Consider the following 24,357-nt stretch of genomic DNA (forward strand, 5'->3'; position numbering starts at 1 on the left):
AAAACTACCGCTGCGATAATTTTTTTCACTGATTCTCCATCTCATGCCTCAATAACGTCTCATCAACTGAGATAATCCGATCGATCTTATGATTATTTTGCTTATTGAATTTCAAGGGAGTATAAGAGAAAGCATCTATTGTAATAACACGTATCGTATTCGTGCTGATGAATTTACAAATGTTTTCTGTCGATATGCATAATGAATTTTATATTATTATTTGGAAAGGAGACCTTCGCATCAAATAATAGTACAGGAACGATTGGTTTTTCCTTTTTGTGATACATTTTCGGTTATAAAATACTTGTACACTGGGTTGCAATTTTTTGAGGATTATATGGCCCTATGGTAGCAAAGTGCCATCTTTTGTCTTTTGGAGGATATTCTCCACTCTCACAACCCTGCACGATAAGACTCAAAGAATTTGGTGGACATAGTCATCGTTAAAAAGCAGCTGGATCATGGAATATCCAGGTCCTCTAAGGGTTGCCTTGCATTGCTTACCTAAAAAAATGTGAAATGATGAAGTTAGTTGTGTTTAGTTTAAAGTTCTAAAATATATGAAGATTTCGATCTGACTGGCTTTGATGAATAGGTTCCTATACTTTTGATTCTCAGTCTGCTGTGGGACAATGCTTCGCTAAAATGCTGGAATTCTTGCTGTACTGTAGAATATACTATTGTTGAATAGATTCATCGAACATTTCGGATCTGGAGGTACACTTTACCAGGGTCATCATCGCTTTCATAGTATATCACAATATAAATCTCAAAATATTGATTAACTCTCGTAGATACCGATGGTCCAAGTTTTTGTCGCATTGGCATTGGACCTTTTTCCCCACACAATTGGAATGGGACAGTCTCTTTCTCCGCACATTTAGGCAGGATGTATTATTATTGTGCTTAATTTTTTAATAATCTCTGTAATTTTTGTAAAGGCAAGGCCTTAATCTAATAGGTAACCATTTGAGTCAATTATAATCACCCAATTCCACGTACACAGTAATAATTAGCGACTTGTGATATAATATTTTCTACTAAATTTAGGTTTTGATTCTATATTCTCTCACGCAATGGTATCAAACATTTATATGTGTAGCCATATACTTGAAGCTTACAATAAGTCCATTTGTTCCGGAGAGTGCTGGAAATAACGTGCTTTTTTTACTTTTCGCCCTTGTTCCTATAGGGATATGAGATACATATTCATGAAAAATTGCTTTCAGAATTTTTTTTAGATACCTACCAACCTCTGAAAAGAGATCTTACGCTGTTTCCCATTACTACCATCATAAAATCTTTGTTGATATGCATATCGCCAGTGAGACAATTTTTTATGGATTGCTCCAGATAAATTAATCTCGAAGCAATAAAACTTGTTGCCTCTTCTCCTTAGGTTCCCATTCCCACTTCTCGCCCAGCATCATCGGAATGTAATGCTCTCACCTCCCAACTCATTCCGAAGTGATGATGATCATTCGAACCGGCGAATTAATTCGTGGAATCATTCTCTTTGTTTTGCGTTTTTATCGTCCATCCACTTTACATGGTCCTCTCCCTCCTCCTCTCGGTGGTTGAAAAACAAGAGAACGGAGTCGGGCGCCTCTGCGCGCATCGCTTGCATACATCATCATCAGCTCGGGCTGCGTCGTCGCCTTGGCGGTGGTTACCGCGGAGGCCGCCGTCAGCCACCGGCCGCGTATTTCCATAACCGGATCACTCTCCTCTCTCTCTTTCTAGCGGCCGTCGAAACAATCGACTTTACGGCCCCTTTTTCGAGATCGAAGCGAACGTGAGAGAGGGAGGAGGGGGGGGGGTACGTAGGAAGATGGGAGGAGAAAAAAGGAAATCTCCTTTTGTGCCATAACATCCCTCTCTCGGAGATAGATACAGAGTGTGTTTGTTCCCACTTCGCCATAAAAAAACGGTGGGAGCGACTACTTCTTCTTCTTCGGTGTTGCATTAAAAATTTTCACTTTCAATGCGGGGTCGTTTAAATGAGGAGAAAGATTGACGAGGAGAAAGATAGGGTATGAGGCTTCCGGAGTGATAGCCTTCCTTGTCCCCATCGGGAGGTTGTTGTCCATGGGCGCGGCTCAAGATGATGATGCTGATGACTACACTGTTGTGCTTGTTTTAGATGCTGTTTTCTCTCTCCTCCCCAGTTCACAGTATTCCTTTGTCTAACCATTGTCTTTTCCTAGCTCCCTGCGGGCCATCTCATTATTATTGTCCACGAAAGGGAAGAACCAAGCCTTTGGGGCACCCACATAAACGCATCCTCAAGGGTCAGAGATAAAATGGAAAACGGGAAGCTCTAAACTTCCCCTCTTCGGGATGACGATTTTACCCGATAAGGGAAAGGAGCGACCGTGGAGCCCCCTGTTCGGCGCGAAAGGGAAGCAGCCCACTCCGGGCCCTCGCACACAAATGTTCGCTGAGCAATGAGAAATTGGAGGAATAAAAGGCACTTCTAATTTTTCCCTAGTTCACTGCACTGCGCGGACGACTGAATGCATCAGAGTTCACGTTTTAGAGCCTCGTGAAACGCGTTTTAGATAAACGCTGGGCCAAGACAAAGCAGTATGTACACATGCATTATACTTTCCGAGTCACCTCTAGGTTGTTTGGCAGGAGCTGCGATTCACCAGCATGTAAGACAATCCTCACATGCACAATACACGGTCATAAGAATATTACCCGTAATAGCAAAAATACATCCACGTTCGCACAAAAGGAAAAACTTGCCAACGTTTAGTAATTCCCGTGTTGAATCCGTGAAAGGTTAAAACAATTGTAAAATAGAAACAGGCATTGAGCCGTCCTAGCGAGGGACGACCGCAATATTATTAATCGGGACACTATTGCTGGTTGTTCCTGGTAGGGCGAGGAAAGAATAATATTTTAAATCTCTTTCCTTCAGGGACGCAGCTAGGAATAAGGCTAGGGGGCGGGGGGGTTAACGTGCCACTAATACCGAATGTGTCTGGGGGTATGGGAGGGGGACAGGGTAAGCGGGAGGTGCGAGATTAATAAATTGTGGAATTTTATATATGGTTCAAAATGGTGAGTTTTACGATATTTTATAATCCTTAAGCTCTTCTATAAGTAATATTAATCCGATTAAGTCAAATTTATTAAACTTAAAAATTTCTCTGAGCTCTGGGGGGATTTATCCTCTAAACCCCCCTCACTCTGCGCCACTGCTTTCCTTTATTTTCTTCTCGTGATCACTTCTACCGCAGTACGACGGTAAACGAAGGATATTTTTCACGTCGTCTGAAAAAAAACATTCTCTGAATGTACTATGGAAATTTGGATGACGTTAGCTCCAAAACGATCGTTTTTTTTCGGTGATATATAACCTAAATAAATTGTATCCGAGAAATTCCAAACAGTTCTTGGCTTCCAGGTTCTTGACTTTGGTGCCACTAAAATGTTTCTCCGCGATGTTCGAATTACTCATTACCATTGATTTTTGACCTCCAAATTCACCCCAACAGTAGAGGTGTAGAGGCAGTTGGAAATACTGACTTAGATAGAAAATTTAGTGTTTATAAAAATAGTGTTTATTCATCGCCTGATGATGCGTCCTGCAATTTCCGCGAACGTTCGCTTAACAAAGCGTAATACACAGCTATTCCAGAAAGCCTCCAATACTAAGGAAATTTAGTGTTTCGACAATTTTCCGATGATTTCAGACGTATTTCGAGGGGGCGATTCTTTAAATTTTTGTCGTATCTCGTCTCGCTCACTCCAAAACATTTGTATAAATCAGTCAGCCAGTCAGTGGTCGGAAGTGGGTTTGACAGAATATACATTTATGTGGAAAACTGCCTTAGCGCGCCCATTTAAGTGTCTTGTGGAAAGATTGTAAATTTATACCTTGGGATGAGCGTGAAAAAATGGCTTAAAACGTGATGAAGTGAAAAAAATAAAATTCCAAACCTCTCCGATCTGGAATTCACTCCCCCATCTTATTTCCCACTTATCCGGATTTTCAACACCAGCTCCTCATCTCCTACCCTTCCGCCTTATCTTAAACACCACGTCTTCCCATATCTCCGACTCACTGCTTCCGTCCCTCCGAAAACCCGCATTCCACAAGTTACTGCCGTCTTTATCAAACTTCGGATTGCCTGAGCTATATATATAACGCTGCGCTTGGTTTTTAGTCTCGACCGATATTTCTCTTGCCTCCGTTCCATTGAATGAGGCTCAGGCCACCATTCTATTTCTCTCCTCGATCGATATCGTAAACCCTCTCCATTAATTCAATTAGCTATCTTATATTTTGAAATGATTGAGATTATCTTTTTAGTTCCTTCCGTGGAACTTGGGCACATCTAACCCGATTAACATACACGATTTAACCAAGAACTTGATGTTTGATCTGAGGTTTTCGCGGCGTTTCTTCGTATGAGTCTCGGTTTCCGGGCGTTCCTCCGCGTTGAGTTGTCCATAAGTGACGACAGTTTCTCCAGCCATCCTGCTGGCGTCCTCAGGTCAGAAGTGGCGATGCACAAATTTGGCCGTATTATATAGGTACTTTGGGGATCAGAGGTTGGATCTGATTAGTTGGATCTCAGGTGGGCTCTGATTGGTCGTCAATTTTGAAGACCCTTTTCCATGTCAAAATTATTTGCCAATCAGAGCCCACCTGAGATCCAACCAATTAGAACCATCCTCTGATCCTCAAAGTACCTATATAAGACGGCCAAGTTTGTGTAGCGCTACTTCTGACCTGAAGACGTCAGCATGATGGATGAAGAAACTGTCGTCACCTATGGACAACTCGAAACCGAGACTCATATCAAGAACTTGTTGATTGAAAGGCATTAAAAATGGATTTAAAAACTCATGCATACAATGAAAAATAGCCAGATGATATATATTTTTCGAATAAGTAGCTAAATGCGACATTTTTTTTCATTCGATTAATGAAACTAATAATGAGACATGAAAATCATATTAAAGCAATATTTTTGCGGGGCTCCTAAGACGTTGGTGATGTCTTTATAAATATTACGGCAGCCTTCATGAGAGGAAAAGAGTTAGACATTAGACCGATGATGCGTTGCCACAATTTGTCCATATTTTATTTTACGTTTGTGCAGTGGCGGGTCTAGGATGGAGACAAGGGTGGCTAAGTACGGGATAATCTCGAAGCTGTAGTGGGGGTCCGAACAAAAATACCATTCTATCTAGTGCAAATTGGACATCCACCACTGCGTTGGTATGTAGTTGCTCGACTTATCTCTTCCCGAAGCAAGGGGGATATAAATATTCAGGGTAATGTGATCAACTATTGCTCCCCAATTTGGTCAATGTCAGCTCCCACTAATCTTGCCACCCTTAACAGTGTTACAACTTTTTTTGTTGCAAAAATTGTAAAATTTAGAAACCCAAATCTCCGCGAGTCACCTACTAGTGCAGTTTTATCCTCTTTATCCGTCCCTAGTCTATCCCTTCTCCGACTTCAATCAGACATCAAATTCATTTATAATACCCTTAACTCCCACTTCGACAGTCCTGATATTGTTTCCTTCCTCAACATTAGAGTACCTTCGCGCCACACCCGATCTACTTCTTTACTCCACATTCCTACACCCAGGCTATCTGTAATTAAGCGCTCACTTTTCCATAGGCTTTCCCTTTTAATAAATACTCTACCCGGTGATATTTATCCGTTTGGTCTGACACTTAAAAATTTTACTCATCGGGCATTAACATATTTATCGCATAAATGACTAGATAGCCGGATAAATGTTTGTCTTTCTTTTTTGTTCTTTTTAAATTTGTAACAAATAATTATTCTTTAATTATTTAATATTTGTTGTTATAAGTGCTCTTTAAATTGGGAGTATTGGTGTATGTGTATCTCTTTATTGAAATAGAAAAAATAAAATAAAAAATAGCCCAGGTGAAAAGGTCATTCCTCAAAAAGAGGCGTCTCTTTGCAGCAGGAACTATAAACTTTGAAGTATGAAAGCAATCCACTTGGATATCCATGAATTGCCATGAGAAAATTTCCCTGCCGTTCCGAAACATCCCACTTAAGAATCCGTGCCCGAGAAGCGGCATTCGGAATCGAGAATCGATATTTGGAATCGACTCATTCCTAGTTCAAAGATTCACTTTTTTTGTTACTCTCATAAAGAGCCAGAATACATCTACATCTACATAATACCCTGCGAGCCACCTCTAGGGTTTTTGGCAGGGGGTGAGCAATCACCAGCATGCAGCATGCAATTGGACTCCCACATGCACTCCGCACGGTCCAAAAAGCGTCACGTATACTAAAAAATTATACTACTATATGCTGTTAGAAATAATAATAAAATTAAGAAACATGCATTAAGTTTTACATAGGTTAGTAGGCTACACTACAAGTCATGCAATCTCTTTATGAGTTCTATCGCTGCCGTTATAATCTCTTATTGATCGTGGAAAAAAAGACATTCTTAATCTGACTGTTCTACAGTCTATCTCTCTTATTTTATTTATATGATCTGATCTTCCGTAGTATGTTGGCGTCCGTAAGATATGGTTAACTTCGTTAGAAAAGACACTGCTCTTGAATTTATGTAAAAGGTTTAGTCTTCTTATTCTGTGCGGTCCGTCAGAATAAGAAGCAGCCAAGCAAGATTCATTAATCTTCATAGAGAACGAGTTCGCTTCCAGGTTAGGGAAATTCCTGTGGTCACGACTGGCCCAGAGTGCTTTTGCCGATGGTTGAAAGTTGTGTGGAGGACACGAAGAGGCATTGCTCACCCATCTTTGATGCGTGAATTTTACACGCCACTGGGCTTAGTACCCGTCAAGCACGGCCTTCACTTACCACAATGACCATCGGGTGGGATCCTGAGGTGGTCGCGCCCGCAATTAAAAGACTGTCACCCAACTCTTTCCCACAAAGCAGTGCGGCGGCTGGCAGCGCGGAAGCCAGGTCTGGTTGCATACTATGGAGCTTAGCTTTTCTTGTTTAATCATGTCGTTCATTCTGTTGGAGCTAACAAATGGTCTGATGAAATTTCAAACGTAGTTCCTCGTTAATGTATGAAATACCATATTTCATCTAATTGAAGTGGTGTGTTGGACTTCTATGACAGTGGAATGGTTTCGGGCACTTTATAGAATACTGGGACGAGGAGGAAGACTTGTTTAAAATTGCGATCAACACGGTTATGTAACAGAATCAATTTGGAATTCAGAATGGGAAAGTCAAGCCAATCGGAGGGAAAAATTTCGATTAAATATTTTGCGAAAATTTCAAGTTCTTTTAAGCGGAAATTTCAAGTTTTTACTTTTTGCCTGATGTTCAAGATATATTGAGAGAGTCTAATTATTATGACAGATAACCGATTGATTTAAGATGTCGTTTTATTCCGTGTACAATAAGAGTCCATCATAATGCATACTATATCTTTGACTCTAGCATAGCTTGTTTCGGACTAGGTGAAACAGGCTATGCATACATAGTTAATAACTTCCTATATTTGTCAATAGTAATTATCTGCATGAATTTCTTTACATGTTACAACTCCTGCATGAACCACTTACTAGGCTACCTTTTGTTACCGACTACTAACTAGTAGAATTATTTGCATGATAAAATGTTCTTATTCTCAGTTGTCTCCTTGTTTCTGGTCTGACCGCGTGTCATTGTCCTGTGTCAGTCGAGCGAGCGCGTTTCTGATTGACCCATTATTCCCCAGACTGTGTTCAGGGCTTTTAACTTCGGTTGTTTCGCATTTTCCGATTTATTTTGGTCTAATTAATATGAATTTTTGGAATAAAAATATTTCCATCATATTACATGATTTTCATAATGCTGCGTATGCGCAACGCTGGGAAAACTCCGGAAATAAATTCTAAAAGTTATTTTAAAAACTTAGGTTACATCTTTTATTCTTTATCTTGATTTACACACTCGACATCTTCGCCGGGAGTTATCAGTATTCATTCGGAGGAGATGCCCCATTCCGCCTTAACGGACATACTGGGGTATGTCATTTTTCCTAGGGTGTCTCGTATATGCGCACCGATTTTTATGCCAAACGCCATCAGTCATAAAAATAAATTTGTATAAATGAAAATTCTGGTTAAAATGGCAAATATAGAACAAGAGATACTTTTAAAAAGTCAGTAAATCGAAGAAAAAATTATTTTAAAGTAGAAAATTGTTCTGAGAATTAGGATTCAATAATGTTGCGTTAACGCAACGCTGGGGATTAATGGGTTAAGGCAAGAATTCGTGCTGCACTGCATGCATGCTAATGATCGTGGAATTTTAAAATCAAAATTGCCTGAACTTTGGAAACATCTGTTAAGGGACTGTATTTTATAAATGAGTCTACATTTTTGCTAGGAAATTTTCACGTTTTCCCTATGCGTCCTGACGTTTAGTTATGAGTATATATTCACTGACATTGACTTCAAATTCATTATGGTCAAGGTCTTACTTGTGTCCACATTATTTTGACATATACCCATTATTCAGGTGGCCCTGAAAATCAAGCGAAAATGTTTAGAAGGTGCATGAAATGAGTAGATCGTATTTGGATCTCCTCCTGTATGAAATGACTCATTCATTTCTTTCTCATGCTGATCTCGGTAGATCATTTTATTGCAACAAGCGACGTTAAAAATTTTCTCTAGCTTTGAATCATTGTAGCTTCCATCTTATAAAAAGATTCTAGTTTTTTGGTGCAGTTTCGTGGCGATTCATGGCGATTATTTTCTCTCGTGCTTCAGGCGGTCTTTTCCTGACCATTTTACTTCGCTCAAAACCGAGCTTTCTGTCTGTCACCAGATCTCTAGCAGCTGCAAAACTTAGTGTAACGATATTTCCCTCCGTCACTTGCGCACACGTGAAGGATATTTTTTGACTTAATTCAAAGCTCAAGGAGGACATTGATAATCAAGGGATACCTATTTGATTAGTCAAGTAAATGAAGCCTGATGAATTCTGATGTCATTCAAGATGTCTTCCATCCGGCGGAGGGTTCATCCTCACGTGGGTAGGTACTTTATCAGTTTAAATCACCACACCCATGCCACACCCCATGTTGTGTGCGTGAAACAGGTCTTGGGTGATAGATGAAGAAAGAAATATGAACACGTGTTGGCATCCGAGGGCTTCAGTATTCCCGGTGTTGAGCTGTTTCAAGCCAGTTGTTCGCGGCTCACTTCCTCAATGAATCCCTTGCTAGAGTAGAATCATTAATATCAAAGCTTCTCACCTGATATATATTTACATGCAGAGAAAAAAGCTTCGCGATTCAGTTAACTATCCTTTAAAGAGCTTTCTTTACTTTAGGCACTGAAATTTTTCCATAATAGGGTGGTTTCCTACATCAAAGAAAACGGAAGGCATTGATTGCGATTCGTTACCCACCATTAGTGTATTCATAATATATAAATTATTTGGTTTTTTAGATACCGGTTTCGACGAATGGCAATGGTCCATTTTTACCCTCATTTGAAAAGGGCCTGATTGGCGCCCTTGCTATGCCACTCCACGTGACGTCACAGGGACCTAGTTTCTATACGAGAGGATAGGAGTTATACATCGTCTGAGGTTACCAATGCAGGCATGAGGCGCAGAGCTCAGGGAAACATGTCTTCATAATCACTTATTAAAACTGGCTAAGGTCGGAAAGTTTTCTTCATTTGATAAGGTATTAATAATCCTTATTTAAGCCAAGCGCTACCAGCCAGCAGGGTACTCAGCTACCCGCTAGCAGCCTGCGTCGTATCAGCGCTCAACTCGCCCTAAGGTCACCTCACTTGCGGCAGCGGGAACCAGAAATACGCCACACGGAGAGATTTCCCGGCATTCATACTGACGCGTCGCGTTTTCGCGCGCTTGAAAAGTTTCACTTTTCATTTAATCGCGAAAAATAGATATCGTCATTTAAAAATCTAAAAGCGTGAAATACGTACTCCAGGAGTAATATTCTTTCGATTTAGGCAATAAAAAAATAATAGGAAACCACCCTATTACATTCATTATCAGGTGCCATTGTGCAAAGTAACTTCGTAAAAAATGAATCACTGGTCCTCCAAAGAGTTTTGTTAAGATGCTCGTACATATTTTTCACAGAGATAGTTACCCTATTATTATTATAGTATTCTACCGATTAAGGTAGGTTTCCATGGAGTACTAAAGAGGTGATCTGGGAGCCTCCCTTTCCTTCCAGAGTTACCCTATTATTATTTAAAAATACCTCTCAATTCCATGTTGCCCCTAAGCTTTTCTGCGAAACCTTTTGACTTCAAGGGCCAACTCAGATGAAAAATCAACGTATTTCTCAGAGGGACTTGGGCATTCACCAGGTGAACTGCTACACAAAAACTAATGCGTATTTTAAGCTTGTGCGTATTATAAGGATTCGAGCGTTCGACTCCACTGGTGTACTTATTTCGAATCTGCTTTTCTTCTTACTCAAGCAACCTTTACCTGAGTCCCGATAACTCATACTAGGAGATGCCCTTAGGGTACGGCAAATAATACTCTTCAGCGACGAGAAGTATGAAATGTATTTCTGTCTGAATGGAGGACAGTATCGAATTCAGCTAGCGGACTGAATGAGTTAACGAATTCACTATATGCAAGCGCTTTCAACCACTCTGACAAGGAAGGAAGCTTGATATCGCATTCCAGTAATGCTAGTTTTTGATGAGCGGAAAGACATGAATGAAAATTGTTTGGGTACATGCATTATTGTGTTAATTTTGTCAATCTAGAACGCGTACGGAGAAGAGCTGCCAGGTACGTGAAAAGTCGTTAAGATAGTCTTGTTAGTGTTACTGACCTCTTTGAACAACTCGGATGGGAATTTCTGTCAGACCGTAGACTGGAAAACTAGATTAAACCTATTATGTAAATTCAAGAGCAGTTTATTTTCCGACGAAGTTAGCAATACCTTACGAACGCCTGCATACTACGGTAGATCAAATCATATTAATAATATAAGAGAGAGAGACTGTAGTACAGATAGATTTAGAATGTCTATTTTCCACGATCGATAGGAGACTATAACGGCAGCGTTAGGATTTACTAATTGGTTAGCTGACTTGTAGTGCAGCCTACTAAGTTATGCATTCCTTAATGCATGTTTCTGAATTTTGTTAGTATTTCAAACAGCCTGTTTTGGCTTTTCCAGCTTCATAGGCAGATTACTTTCAAGAATATATGGCAATTTTTGCCTTTGCGTGAATGTGGAAGTAGAATATGTTAGTATGCGTAAGATTTTTAAGTTAAGTTAGTATGCTGTTAGTATGGCTTAAATAAGGATTATTATTACTCTATCAAGCGAAGGAAACTTTCCGACCATAGGCAGTTTTAATAGGTGATAATTAAGAAATGTTTCCCTGAGTTCTGTACCTCATGCATGCATTGGTAATCTCAGACAATGTAAAACTCCTATCTACTCGTATAGAAACTAGGTCCCTGTGACGTCACGTGTAGTGGAATCGCATGGGCGCCAATCTGGCCTTTTTCAAACGAGGTTAAAATGGACCATTGCCTTTCGTCTAAACTGGGATTTCTAAAACCAAATAAATTGTATGTTACGAATACACTAATGGTGGGTAAGGAATCGCTATCGATACATTTCGTTTTCTTTGATGAAGGAAACTACCCTATTGGGCCTCCTCTATGCAGTCCCCAAGGCCCTAACTCTCGCCAGCCCGATTCGCCGAGTCTTCAATCAGAACTTGCTCAAGCTCACGCGGCGGCGATGTGTGATGTGCGGAGATTGTGTGTATGCGTATTACGGTTCCGTTGCCCAGTCAGCACAGTTCCCGTCTCTCATGCATGTCTTGCAACCTTGGCGAGCGATGAGACGAGTGTGGGCGGCGGTAGGGGAGGTACCACTCCCTCCCTCCCTCTCCTCTTCCTTCTGGCGACAATGTGTTGCTGCGGCTGCCATGGGAGCCCGAAGGCGGTTGAGAGGAGGAGGAGGAGGAGGGCAGCCGTCGGCACGCAGTCTGCCTTTCTCTTGTTTCCGCCCCTCCCTAAGTACTTCTCCGACTGCGCCCCCAGGCGTCCCCAGCGGCGTTGGCGGCCTCCACCCCCGCCTCTCTCTCCTCCTGCCTCTCCCCTCGCCAAAAACGCCTACGCACGTTCCACTCTTTGTATTTCCTAACTTCCTCTCGCTCTCTCCTTCTTCCTCTATTGCAAACACACTCGAAGGAGCTGGGGATCCACACCCATTTCCTCTTCTTCCCCCTATCGTCCAACCCCTCGTTCCCGGAAACTCCGCACAAAGGCTGCATTTTCTCTCAATGTGCCAGCATGCCCACTCACTGTGCTCCCGCCGGACGCGGCCACGAGGAGTGAAGTCATTCCCAAGAGGCACAATTTCGCCCCGTAGGGGTAGGATTTCGTGAGAGCCACACAGTTTGAAAGCCATAGCCAAAATTTGGGGTGGAGGGGTATTTTCATTTGAAGAGAGGATGGATATATTTGAGGAGTTTGGATCCAAGAAACATTTTGGGGAAGACCACACCCCTTGCTATTGCCTTGTGCCCTTACGTTTATCAGTTTTCTACGAGTACCAACTGCAATCTTCTCGTAGAAAAACTGAACTTTGTGGAAATTCATCATAACAACATCTTTTTTTTCTTGTTTACTGTTTAACTCGGCCAAGGTGAGGTCATAAACCGGTCCTCTCTTCCACCGGGCTAGGGCAATGCATCATACTTCGACAATAGTTACTTTATTGTAAGATAAAAAAATAACTTAACAACTGACCATGGTTTCTGCACTTAACGCTATTTCAAGATCATGAACGTAAACCATGGTCTACTGTTATTCAAATATTTTTAAATTTAGCCATGGATGCCTCTCTTCCTCTTCCCCCTGTTCATCCATTGAAATGTTTGAAAGAAGTAGCTCAACCTTATCGAGCGGATTCAATTGACGAAATAAGAAAAAATGAATACCCCAACAGTAGTTCGCAAAATTCTGTCTTTTATAAATTCCCTTTGTGCTTCGCTATTAAGTGGGCATTCAATTTTTCTTCATATATAGTAAACTAATGGTATACTAATGTAGTATTATTTTATAATTAAGTCTCTCATTCCATGATATAGATCTTATGCGGCCGTAATAGGAACACATACGCTTGATAGTGCGTCAATACATATCGTTCCTCAGTTCGCCCGTTGTAGCATGGCAGGAATGTTGGTAATTGCTATACTTGTATGGCATTTAAGCGGTGCTTTATTTAAGGCAGTTGGAACAGTAGTTAGTCATGAGTGCCTTCCATGATTAGATTCTTAATGGTGGGAACAAGGGAGGAGATGAACATTATCTTGCCGCACGTGGGGTTGAGTCACTCGAAGAGAAGAGATTGGTCAAGTTTTTCTTCAAGGTCAAGTATCTTCTGTTTTATATCCGTCATTAACTGCTCCATGCATCTCTACCTTTATTTTTTGATAACTCTATTAATTACACATTTAAAGAAATCGGTGGAAAAACAGGTGACAGAGCAATCTAAATATATAAAAGAGAATATCCGTTTGTCTGTCCGCTATGCGTTTCCATACCACTGTACGGATTACAACCAAAGTTTGTACATACGTGTATCTCATGCTCCCAAACCCCCTAGTGTTACTTTCGATTGCGTCCAACGCATCGTTTTCTCATCACATCTACATCTACATAATACCCTGCGACCACCTCTAGGGTGTTTGGCAGGGGGTGATCAATCACCAGCATGCAGTATGCAATTGGACTCCCACATGCACACCACACCGTCCAAAAAAACTCACGTACACTAACAAATTATACTACCATATGCTGTTAGAAATAATAATAAAATTAAGAAACATGCATTAAGTTTTACATAGGTTAGTAGGCTACACTACAAGTCTGTTTTACCATTATTAAGTCTATCACCATTTGTTACATTTTGTCACGTCTTACAACAACTGTTGGTCTTCCTACCGGGTAGGCACACCTCTTCACTCGCTCAGTGGGAAAACATAGCTGAAAAAACATTATACCTACCTGTTAATCTTATCGATGCAAACCAAGGAGGTTGTTAATATACTGGAGGGGGCACCACTGGTTCCGAGCGTTGGGCGCAGTGTGGCAGGAATGGGGGTGCTTGGGTAGGAAAGCCACGCCTACTTTGACACCAAAACATCGATAATCCGATAAGAGTCAATGCTAACTATTTGGTGAAATATTCGGTCATTATCGTTGCTACGTTAAAATAAACTATCGCAAACGAGCACAGTAAACCGTTTTTTCTATCATTATGGGAAGGCTTCGTGAAAATATGCCTCGGATATCTTTTCCCGAGGAGAAATCATTGTCAATCACCACGGTTCCGCTGTGCAACTACCTCAGCTGAAAATAGCATTTTACAAGTGTAAAATATCCATTACCCAGCACTTCTAATGGTAATTAATAAGATTACAGCCTATGGAAATCTTACGATAGCGGACCGGTCGCAATAATAATACGAAAGTATGTTCACGACGATATATTATCACCACGATATGACTATATTGACAGTTTAAATACACGGTAGTATGACGAACGATCGGAAAACTTCGACGAAAATCAAGAAGTAATTATTGCATTTTCATTTTATGAATCAGAGGCGATATATGGAATAGGATACTTGATTATACAGGGTGTCCCATTTATCTTGACCACCCGAAATAACTTTTTGTCCAGATGTAAATTCAAAAGTGTGTCAAGAAAATGTCCATTATCCGTCAGTGGGACATTAATCAGCATGATTGCCTTCATTGTAGCTTTGTTATTTACAAAGATATGAACAGCGTTATGTCTTTTTTAAATGGCAACCTATATTTTATATTCGGTAATTCATGTCCTCTCCGAAAGACTTATTCAAAAATGTAGCACAGTGGACCATTAAAATAAACACAGTGTTATGAAAAGTGACTGAATCACTAGCGCTTAGTGCAGGTACGCGGGTATTGGAACTACTCCACTTGCTGACGTTGGCAGTGAACAAATGAAAACATAGTAAAATGCACACAATCATTCAGTCAACCATCGTCCGTTGAAATGCCGAATAAAAAATATAGGGTGCCATTTAAAAAAGACATACCGCTGTTCATATCTTTGTAAATAACAAAGGTACAAGGAAGGGAGTCATGCTGATTAATGTCCCCCTGTCGGCTAATGAAGATTTGCTTGACAAATTTTTGAATTTGCTTCTGGACAAAAAGTTATTTCGGGTGGTCAAGATAAATGGGACACCCTGTGTACATTCACTCTTTGAGACTAAGTCCAAAAATTGTCAAACCAAGATGGCGGAATTTTGACCACGCTTAAAACTCAAATACAGCGCCTCCAGATATTTACAACCTCCCTGGTGCAAACCTTTTAGCTGAGATATGGATTCACAAGACGTTTTCGGTTAACACGCGTACGGACACATGTAGCGATCAATGCTTTGGAGCGAAGTATAACCTGATCCCGCGTGCGTTAAATGAAATCGTTTTATTCAATTGTTTGGAGTTCAGAGTGCCTAAAAATGCAATGTCTAGCTATGTTACCATGAATTCCAAATTTCCCTTTTCTCTGATTAAGTACCTACTATCTTTCCCGAGCAACGCCGGGTGGTCTGCCAGTGATAAATGAAAAGAATTATTAGGTACTACAGGATTTCGTAGTATATCGAAGATCGAAGCGTATATCGATATCGTTACCGATAGCTTATATCGAAGTATAGGCTTAACTTACTCAGGAAATTCGAAGAAGACATTTCCTCAAACGACGTGAATCATATCCTGCGTTTACCATCGTACTATAGTAGACATGATCATGAGAATAAAATAAATAGACTGCAAAACAGAGAGATTTAAAATGTCATTCTTCCCTCGTACTATTAAGGATAGCAACGTTGTCTCAATTGATAGGATTAATGGCGTCGCTCGCTAGGATCACTCATTGCATTTTTTTTCGTAGTTCTAACCTTGCATGTATCTTATCTATAAATTACTAACCATTAGCAAGTTTTTGTTATGAATAAGCATGTATATTTTGCTAGTGTGCGTAATATTTCTATGACCGTGCGGTGCGCATGTGGCGGTGGTCTTGCATGCTACAAGTTGGTGATTGGTCACCCCCTGCCAAACACCCTAGAGGTGGCTCGCAGGGTATTATGTAGATGTAAATATAGCGACCAATGCTTTGGAGCGGAGCATAAGCTGATCCCGCGCACGTTTATTAAATCGTTTTTTTTCCATTGTTTGGAGTTCAGAGTGCCTAAAAATGCAATGTCTAGCTACGTTACCATGAATTCCAAATTTCCCTTTTCTCTGGGTACCTACTATCTTTCCCGAGCAACGCCGGGTAGTCTGCCAGTGATAAATGAAAAGAATTATTAGGTATTACAGGATTTCTGAAATAAACTAGGGATTTCGCATTAATATGGAGATAGTATAGGAAAAAGTGGGATAAATGGGAATCCTATTCCTGTCAAATTTTCATTTTCTCACTTCTGCAGTTACATTGATCCCTTGTCTATCCCTCCCATTCCATAAAAGGCGACCAGTGGTTCGTTATTGCTTCGTGCAACCAGGCCCTGATTCCTGGAATTGCTAGTGCATTGCATCACTCGGCCTGCGATCGTTTTTGACGTTCGCTCTGTGTTAGTCGAATAGGTCGTTCGAGCTGTGGGTAGGAATCTCGTAAAGATATTTTCGTACCGCTGTGGTTTTTGTCTACGTGGCAATACGCACGCAGTTAAAAATATTCTAGCGTTCATCCATAGCTGGATAAGGCATAGAAAGATGCAGAACTTGAGTCAGTGGCGGATCCAGGGTAGGGAAAAGGGGGGTGGGACTAAGTAGGGGGTAAACCCATCAGTAGTAGTAGTGGGGGTCGGAAAAAAGTTACCATGCTAGCTAGTGTAAATTGGATACCCAAGGCCCCCCCCGTAGATCCGCCACTGACTTGAGGGGCTATGATTTATATTGATGCGTATTCGATGTATATTTTGCTTGCCGTTTGGATGCTTTATCATCATTTATAAGCTCCGATTTTTCACTAGAGAAAAGCCTTAAGCTCGTCAGCGAAGACGGTTTTTCGGCATTAGGACAGGCCCGGAACGAGGGCGGGGCAGAGGGGGCACGTACCCCGGGCGGCAGATTTTCAGGGGGCGGCAAAATTTTATAAGTTATTTAAAACTAATTGATTTTTAATTAAGCTTTCTAATTTCATTATTTAAAAATAATTATTAATTTATAAAATTATTAAACAATAATAATATTTATAAAAGTTATTAAAAGCAAACATAAGGTGTGTAATTTTAGCAACTGCGTCTCAAAAAATAGCTTAGGGATGTTTTATAAATTTAAGTGGTGGGGAGGGAGGGAGGAAGCGAGGGGGTATCAGGAAAGGGGGACGGCAAACTGATATTTGCCCCCCTCACAAAACTCCTAGTTCCGGCCTTACATTAGGATCATGGAAATCATGCATTCTCTACTCGCCAGATAAAATAGCTATGACTTTGGGCTAAAATTATTTTTTGACAAAATGTCACGTAATATGAAAATGAAAACTTCTGCGTATAAAAGTGGGAACATTTTCTTTCGTAAATGTTCCGAACTCCTTGGTATATATGACAACGTCATCACTAGGGGAGTGTTTTCCTGGAAGGAGTTCTTGGAGACGTTTTAAGTGCAGCAAGCTTTCTCACATGAGTGCTTGGAATTGGCGGTAGGGGTGGAATTTCTTGGCTTCACCTCGAGTGAAATAACAGGAATGATTTATTTGAGTGAGCGTGGGAGTTTCAACGAAGAGTGCAGAACCTCTATAAGCTGGCTCATTTAGTGTGTTTATTCCAACATACTAACAAGACATGAGCTATAATTTATCCTGGATTTACACTCCCTGAGAATGCGTATTAAGAATTAATTATCACATTCCCTGAAAGATGAAAGATTCGGCAGTGTTAGGAATTATAAATAGGTTATTTGACTGGTAGTGTAATATAGAAACCTGTGTATTCCTTAATGAATGCTTCTGAATTTTCTGCTATCGCTGAGATATGAAACGTTTTCAAATCCTTACCTCTTGCGAAAAACATGTGTTCGTCATCGGATGGTCATGCCAACTCGTAGAATGTTAACTTGACTAAACCTAAAATGTAAATTAAAAATACAGATTAATTTCTGACGAAATTAACCAAATCTTAAGAACGCCGTCATACTACGGTCGATCAGATCATAAAAATATAGTAAGAGAGATATACTGTAGAACATATCGATTTAGAATCTCATATTTTCCACGATCGAAAGGAAACTATAACGGTAGCGTTAGGACTTACAAATACGTTAGTTGACTTGTAGTGTAGCTTATTAATTATTATGCATTCCTTAATGAACGTTTCAGAATTTTCCGAATAGTTCTAATAAGCAAGTTTTGCATGCTATGGCTTCAGCGGCGGATTGCCTTCTCAAGTAGGATAAATAGTTTATTTGTCATATGTAGCGTACATAGTGCGTAGGGCATGTTAGTAGAATAACATTTTTATACTCTCGAGCATGTTGGTGATGGTTCACCCCTGCCAAACACCTCTCTCGGGTGGCTAACGGGGTAATACGCAGATTTTGTAGGTATATAATTGGTTATGTCTGTAGTAATGCTATAACTTTGAAATAGCCGTTTTTCCGCCCGACTCCGAGTAAATGGTGAAGTTCAGACTGTACATGTACAAACAAGTACAAATTTTCTGCCGAACTCTTTGTAGCTGCACACTCGTCAGAATAGAACTGCGCCGACGAAAAGATGTTTTAAATCGCCATTCCAAATAAAATCAACACCAATACGATGTACTGGTGAGAATTTAGGTCGTAGTTTAATCTATGGAAGGCAAATAGAATTTAAAAATGAACGTGAAGTCTTACAAAAATATACATACCAAACTGTTCGGATGAGATGATATATATCTTAGATTATAGTAATAATTTCAGAAGTTGATTATTTCATCATTCCATTTCATGTACCAAAAATAATGGCGAGAAGTTAATCTGCTAATACTATCGAGAATTTTTCGTTATATAAGTAGTCCTTTATGACATATAAATGATGTAACTGCGAATGCAGCTAATAGGCTCAAGGGTTTTTTGGAATTGGGAATGGCGTAACTGAGGAACGTCGTTTATAAGTATTTGGCTTACTTTGGCCAAGAAATATATTTGGATTGTCGCTTAGCATTGTGTATATAAATGGAAAATTCGAAGGGAATATGAGAAGCAGTTGCAAATGATGGAAACGCTGGTGTGTTGCATGATCGACGAAAAAAGTCGGTTAGGATAAAATAAAACAAATGAGTGCATAGAATCGATATTGAGGATAAGTTTCTGATGCGAGCAGCGGCAGTCATATCTTAATTTGTTATCACCATAGTCATCATCACAGCCATACTTTAATTCTTCTAATTTAAACACATCGGGACTAGCTACGGTGATAACTTTACGGAAGTCACCTGCAATGTACAAATTGTGCGAAAAATTCACAGAGAAAAAAATCTCTCTCTGTGGAAATTTCTCTGTGGACTTTTCGCACAGTTAATTCTTCTTTAATTTTATGACACTGGGATGTCGGAGGATTATATACAGGAAATCAGAAATGCTTGGATTGATTTAATGGAGGAAAGAAAACTGCATCACGCTCTTGCTACATTAAAATGTTTTTAACTCGCTTTAAACAAGATAGGAAGGGGTTTTAATTTAATTGTAAATTTAAAGAAAAAGGAGAGGACAAACGCTCACTTCCATTAACTTACAATTCTTGGTATTCTTTGATGAAAACTTCTTGCAGAAACTTCTACAAAGTGCTGCAGAAATCCAAACGGTGCGATTATATTCGCTCCATTTACGTGAAGGAACGTTCTTTACTGCTGGGTGAGAGAACCGGAAACGCGTATAGCTTAAGAGTGTTGTAAAGGCGAACAGCAGGTTACTTTCAAGAATGGGTTCAATTCGAGGAAAAGTGCGATATTGACAGGCAAGGAGAACAGAGACCGTGCCTGTGTTCCTCTGCAAAAGGATAGTCGTTATGTTCACGGTCGTGAACGGCACAGACGCATGTACCAATTCAATTGTCGACGGTATCGCTCATTCTGCACCAATCGTGGCGTTGCCAGTGACCTAGTCAGAAGTACCCGATGGAGTTGACTCTTTATTCCAGCCTTGGAGTAAATTAGAGGAGCCATGGTACCTATGAAAGAAAAGCGAAATGGAAAAATCAAATACTGAAGAGTGATATAGAATCCGATGTAAGTGAAATGTTGGTGCAGTGCCCCGAAAAAAGTGTTTTTCATACGATTTTTCGAAATTTCAGTTGAAATGAGCAACCCCATCCTTTCAAAAAAAAAAAAATAAATAAAGGGAATTATGAATTAATTTCAAATTATAAAACAATATGAAGTTGATGAGGTTTATTAGAAACGATTATAGAAGGCAGGCGAGTAAGGATTGGCACGCTATATCCATGCCTAAATCTAATGAGCACCCAAGCTTAATTCTCCGAGAGATGAAAAATTTATTTTTTAATTTTTAATGTATTTTACACTGTTTTTGGAAAAGTCATGTCTTTTAAATATTTTTTATATTTTAGTTTCTACTTTTTAATGGTGAATCATGTAATCAATTAAATCATAGCTGCTAAAGTTGTTTAATTTCTCCCATAAAATTATAACTATCGCCATATTTTAAGGAAATTAAAAAAATATTCTCTATTAAGGAAATTCAGTCAATTAATTGGAGCGCAATAGAGAAAAATCAAAATGTCTCATTATTGACTGTTGTATTGTCATTCGAAGCAACCAAGTAAGCAAAATTTCAAGTCCATACGACGATGGGAACAGTTTAAAATTTAGTTACAAGATTCCATCGATGAAAGGTACAAACCAACGAAGCAAGTTAAGAAAAAGTATTTTAAAAAGGACTATTGCAAGGGGCCGCATTGTAATTTTGATCGCAGAATAAATTTAACTCATTCAAAAAAATACTGATAAATTTATATATTTTTTGGAGTTTTCGAAATTTTAATCGCAATGTGCGAGCGAATAATATGGTCCGTTTACGTAATAGATTTTAATTGTGATCAGGATAACAAGTAGGTCTGACACTTTTGTGTTACTCAATCCAGCCTACTAGCAATGTAATTCGGCTTCCAAAAATCAAAGTATGAAGTGAAGTACCATAAGCAGCCAGACATTTCGTGTGGCATGCGGGTTGCTTATATTGCACATTTGTTGTTAATTCTCACGCATTGTAGAACCATAGGATTCTTTAAATAATCTATACATTGCGTAAATATACTTCTGAAAATCATAATCATCATTGGTTAATATTGAAATTAGTTAGTTGTAGCGGTTACTTCTCCACACGCGTTTGTCTCCAAATTGCCTAGGGCTCGTGCGACATTGATTAATAATATCCAATGTTGAAAAAAATCGTATATAAGACCCTAATATAAGTACACAACTTTCCCGCGTAGGGCAAATTCGATCCCGAAGAGAAATCATTCGACCCACCCAATAATTTACCACATGCGTGATCATCAGACTTGTCGGGAAGTGCCGTTTGGCATTACAAAAAAATGTTGCCCCCGTGCTAGTCACAAGGCAATTTTTATTCCCATGCATCGAGTTTGCTGGTGCTGGTCCTGCTGTCTGTAGTGATTTTTAATCTCCCAAACTATAATTATTGTGTCGTCAGTGACACCGGTAAAAGCGCGAGGGTGTGCCTCTTGTAACTACGAATTGGCTCTCACATGGTAATCCCCGAGTGCGCCAGGTTGCAACTTTTCCGACAACGAATCCTGCTGCTCTGCCCACGCGCTTGTAAGGCGCTGGATAAAAAAAAAACATGCGTGTTTGCGATCCCGCCCTTAATGCCACGCTCATGTGCGGACAAACACATACATATGCATAAACGGGCCCACACCCAGCTGATGCTTCAATCCACACGATCAGTACATACGTACACTGCATGAGTCGAAAGGGGTGAGGGATTGGTTTGAAGGTAAGGTCAGTGAGGAGGGGTTGGAACAAGGGCCGGAGGATTGAGGGAGACTACAGCGCTTTTCGTGTCGCGTTAACTATTGTTGTGTGGCAGCGAGGCGTGTCGCCAATTCAAAGTCATTGAAACGTCTCAGTACGACCAGCCGTCGCAGGATTGGAGGAATAGGGTAATTCACGACGTTTAACACTTTGGGTGGCATGGACGTAATATTACGTCTTATTAATCTTTCTGAAGATTGCCATGGGCGTAATATTACGTCTTTCTATTTAATTGGCTTTGTATGGGTGAAGCCGTAATATTTCGCCCATGGTACTTTTCCAGTTTACTGCTTAGTGGTTCTGTTATTTCAAAAATCAACTGCTCGATGGAAAAAGAATTCACGTTATGTTTACTTGAGGACGAAAAGTCCTCTGTAGCTACCGGCATTCTTATCTAAGGCCACTTTGTGTGAAAATTCTTTGGGCCAATGAACCGTTCGTTTAGGGTGCAGTGACCCTTTTTGTCATCCAGAATTTATAATACTTTGCTTGGAACAATACTTTTTAATGATTTCCTTGCTTTAAATAGTTCAAATTGAGCGTAATAAAAATTATTTTGCATGTTATGGCGGTGCATCATATGTAGCAACTTTTTTTATTTTTCAAAAACAGTAGGTTATCATTATTAAATTATATATTTAAAAATTAGCAATAACTGTTATTCAAATCATTCATAAAGAAGAGCAAAGTACATTTTTATTGAAATACACATCGATATAAATATAATTTTGATGCTAATGTTTTAAAAAAATTTCGAATTTAGCAAAAATGGCTGGATTTTTTCAGTAGGGCATAGAAATTAGCGGTCGGCACTCAAAGTGTTAATCATAAGCTTGAATTTAAATATGGGGCATGGTTAACAAATTAGCAAAATTGGAAATACTTCTGTGCATGGTTTCAAGCAGGCGGCGTCATTGATGAAGTCGGTTAGGTAAACAAGGGACGCTGAAATTTCAACACTAGTTCGAAATTCTGCCGAAGCTTCAATAGATCGTATCGTATATAGTTTTACTATTTTTTTATTCAACTACAACAACGAATCATTAAACATTGTTTAAACGTCAAATTTTAGCTTCTACGGTCGAAAGAGTGAAGAAGCAAAAAGCGAAAAACAATGAAAACGGTGAAACGGTCGTCCTCTTCATATTCTCAGGAGCAATATATTTGATTGGTGCATTTCATTGTATTTTTTATAGAGAGAACAACATCTTCGCATTATAAAGAGCTTTTTAAAATTAAAATTTACCCATTCCTTGATTTTTAAAATGGCCGAAAGGTATATTTCAATTTCCGAGGTTTAGAAGAGTGCATGAATATCGAAGTTACGTATAAGAATAAACGATGAGTAAAACGTTATATGTGACACGACCTTATAAAGCTTCGGCAGAATTTCGTACAAGTGGTTATAATTCAGCGGTCTGCCTTTTTTGCGCCGATAGTAGTGGGTTGGAAACACCCTGATATGAAAATAATCTTTGATGAAAAACGTGCAATTATTATTAATAGAATTTAAAGGGTAATGTAACGTTTGATACTTAAATACTGTTGATATTTAATTAATATTGATATTTGATGTTGTTCGGGAGTTGTTGCTGGAAGGATAGGGAAATTGTCGGGGAGAAAAGAAACGGAAAGTTGATCGAATGAGGGAGGAATAAAAACTTTATCTTGAAGAAAATGAAGAGGATTAAAAGAAACAAACGTCTAACGTTACACTAAGAAGAAAAAGTTATTTTAAGATACAAAGTTTTCGATATAACCAGAATTCTCTTTTCAAATGGTGATATTCTATACCTTCCACAACTCTTAGTGATGTCTTCTCCACTTCCCGAGACTCTTCTAAAATCGCTTACGGTGAGATGACTGAGTGCATTTTGTTGTGCATACATGGAAATGCGAATACTCAGGGATATACCTACAAATTAATTTACTGAGCACTCAAAAAAGACGTGAGATCCATATTTAAGGATGTTGTCTTTCCTCCTGCCAGTGTTTCTGTTTTTGGCTAAGATGTACGCTAACGTTGCAAGAAAATAGCTTGGTGTCGAAGTCCATATTGGTGGGCAATAAGAAGTTTGTGGTTGTGGTCGTAGTGCATGTTTGGTCGGAAGTTGGTTTTAAAATTGGTTCTCGCTCAATTTCATCACCCGAAGTAAGGTTGTGATAGGTGGGGATAGAGCTCATCCTTAACTACCGCCCCGTTGTTTACAATTAAAAATTTAATCAGAGAAATAATCTGATATAGCTCTTCCCTTCTCACGATTATCACTCTCAATGTCCT

The sequence above is a fragment of the Ischnura elegans genome, chromosome 9 (genome assembly GCF_921293095.1).
Source record: "Ischnura elegans chromosome 9, ioIscEleg1.1, whole genome shotgun sequence".
NCBI classification, from domain to species: domain Eukaryota; kingdom Metazoa; phylum Arthropoda; class Insecta; order Odonata; family Coenagrionidae; genus Ischnura; species Ischnura elegans.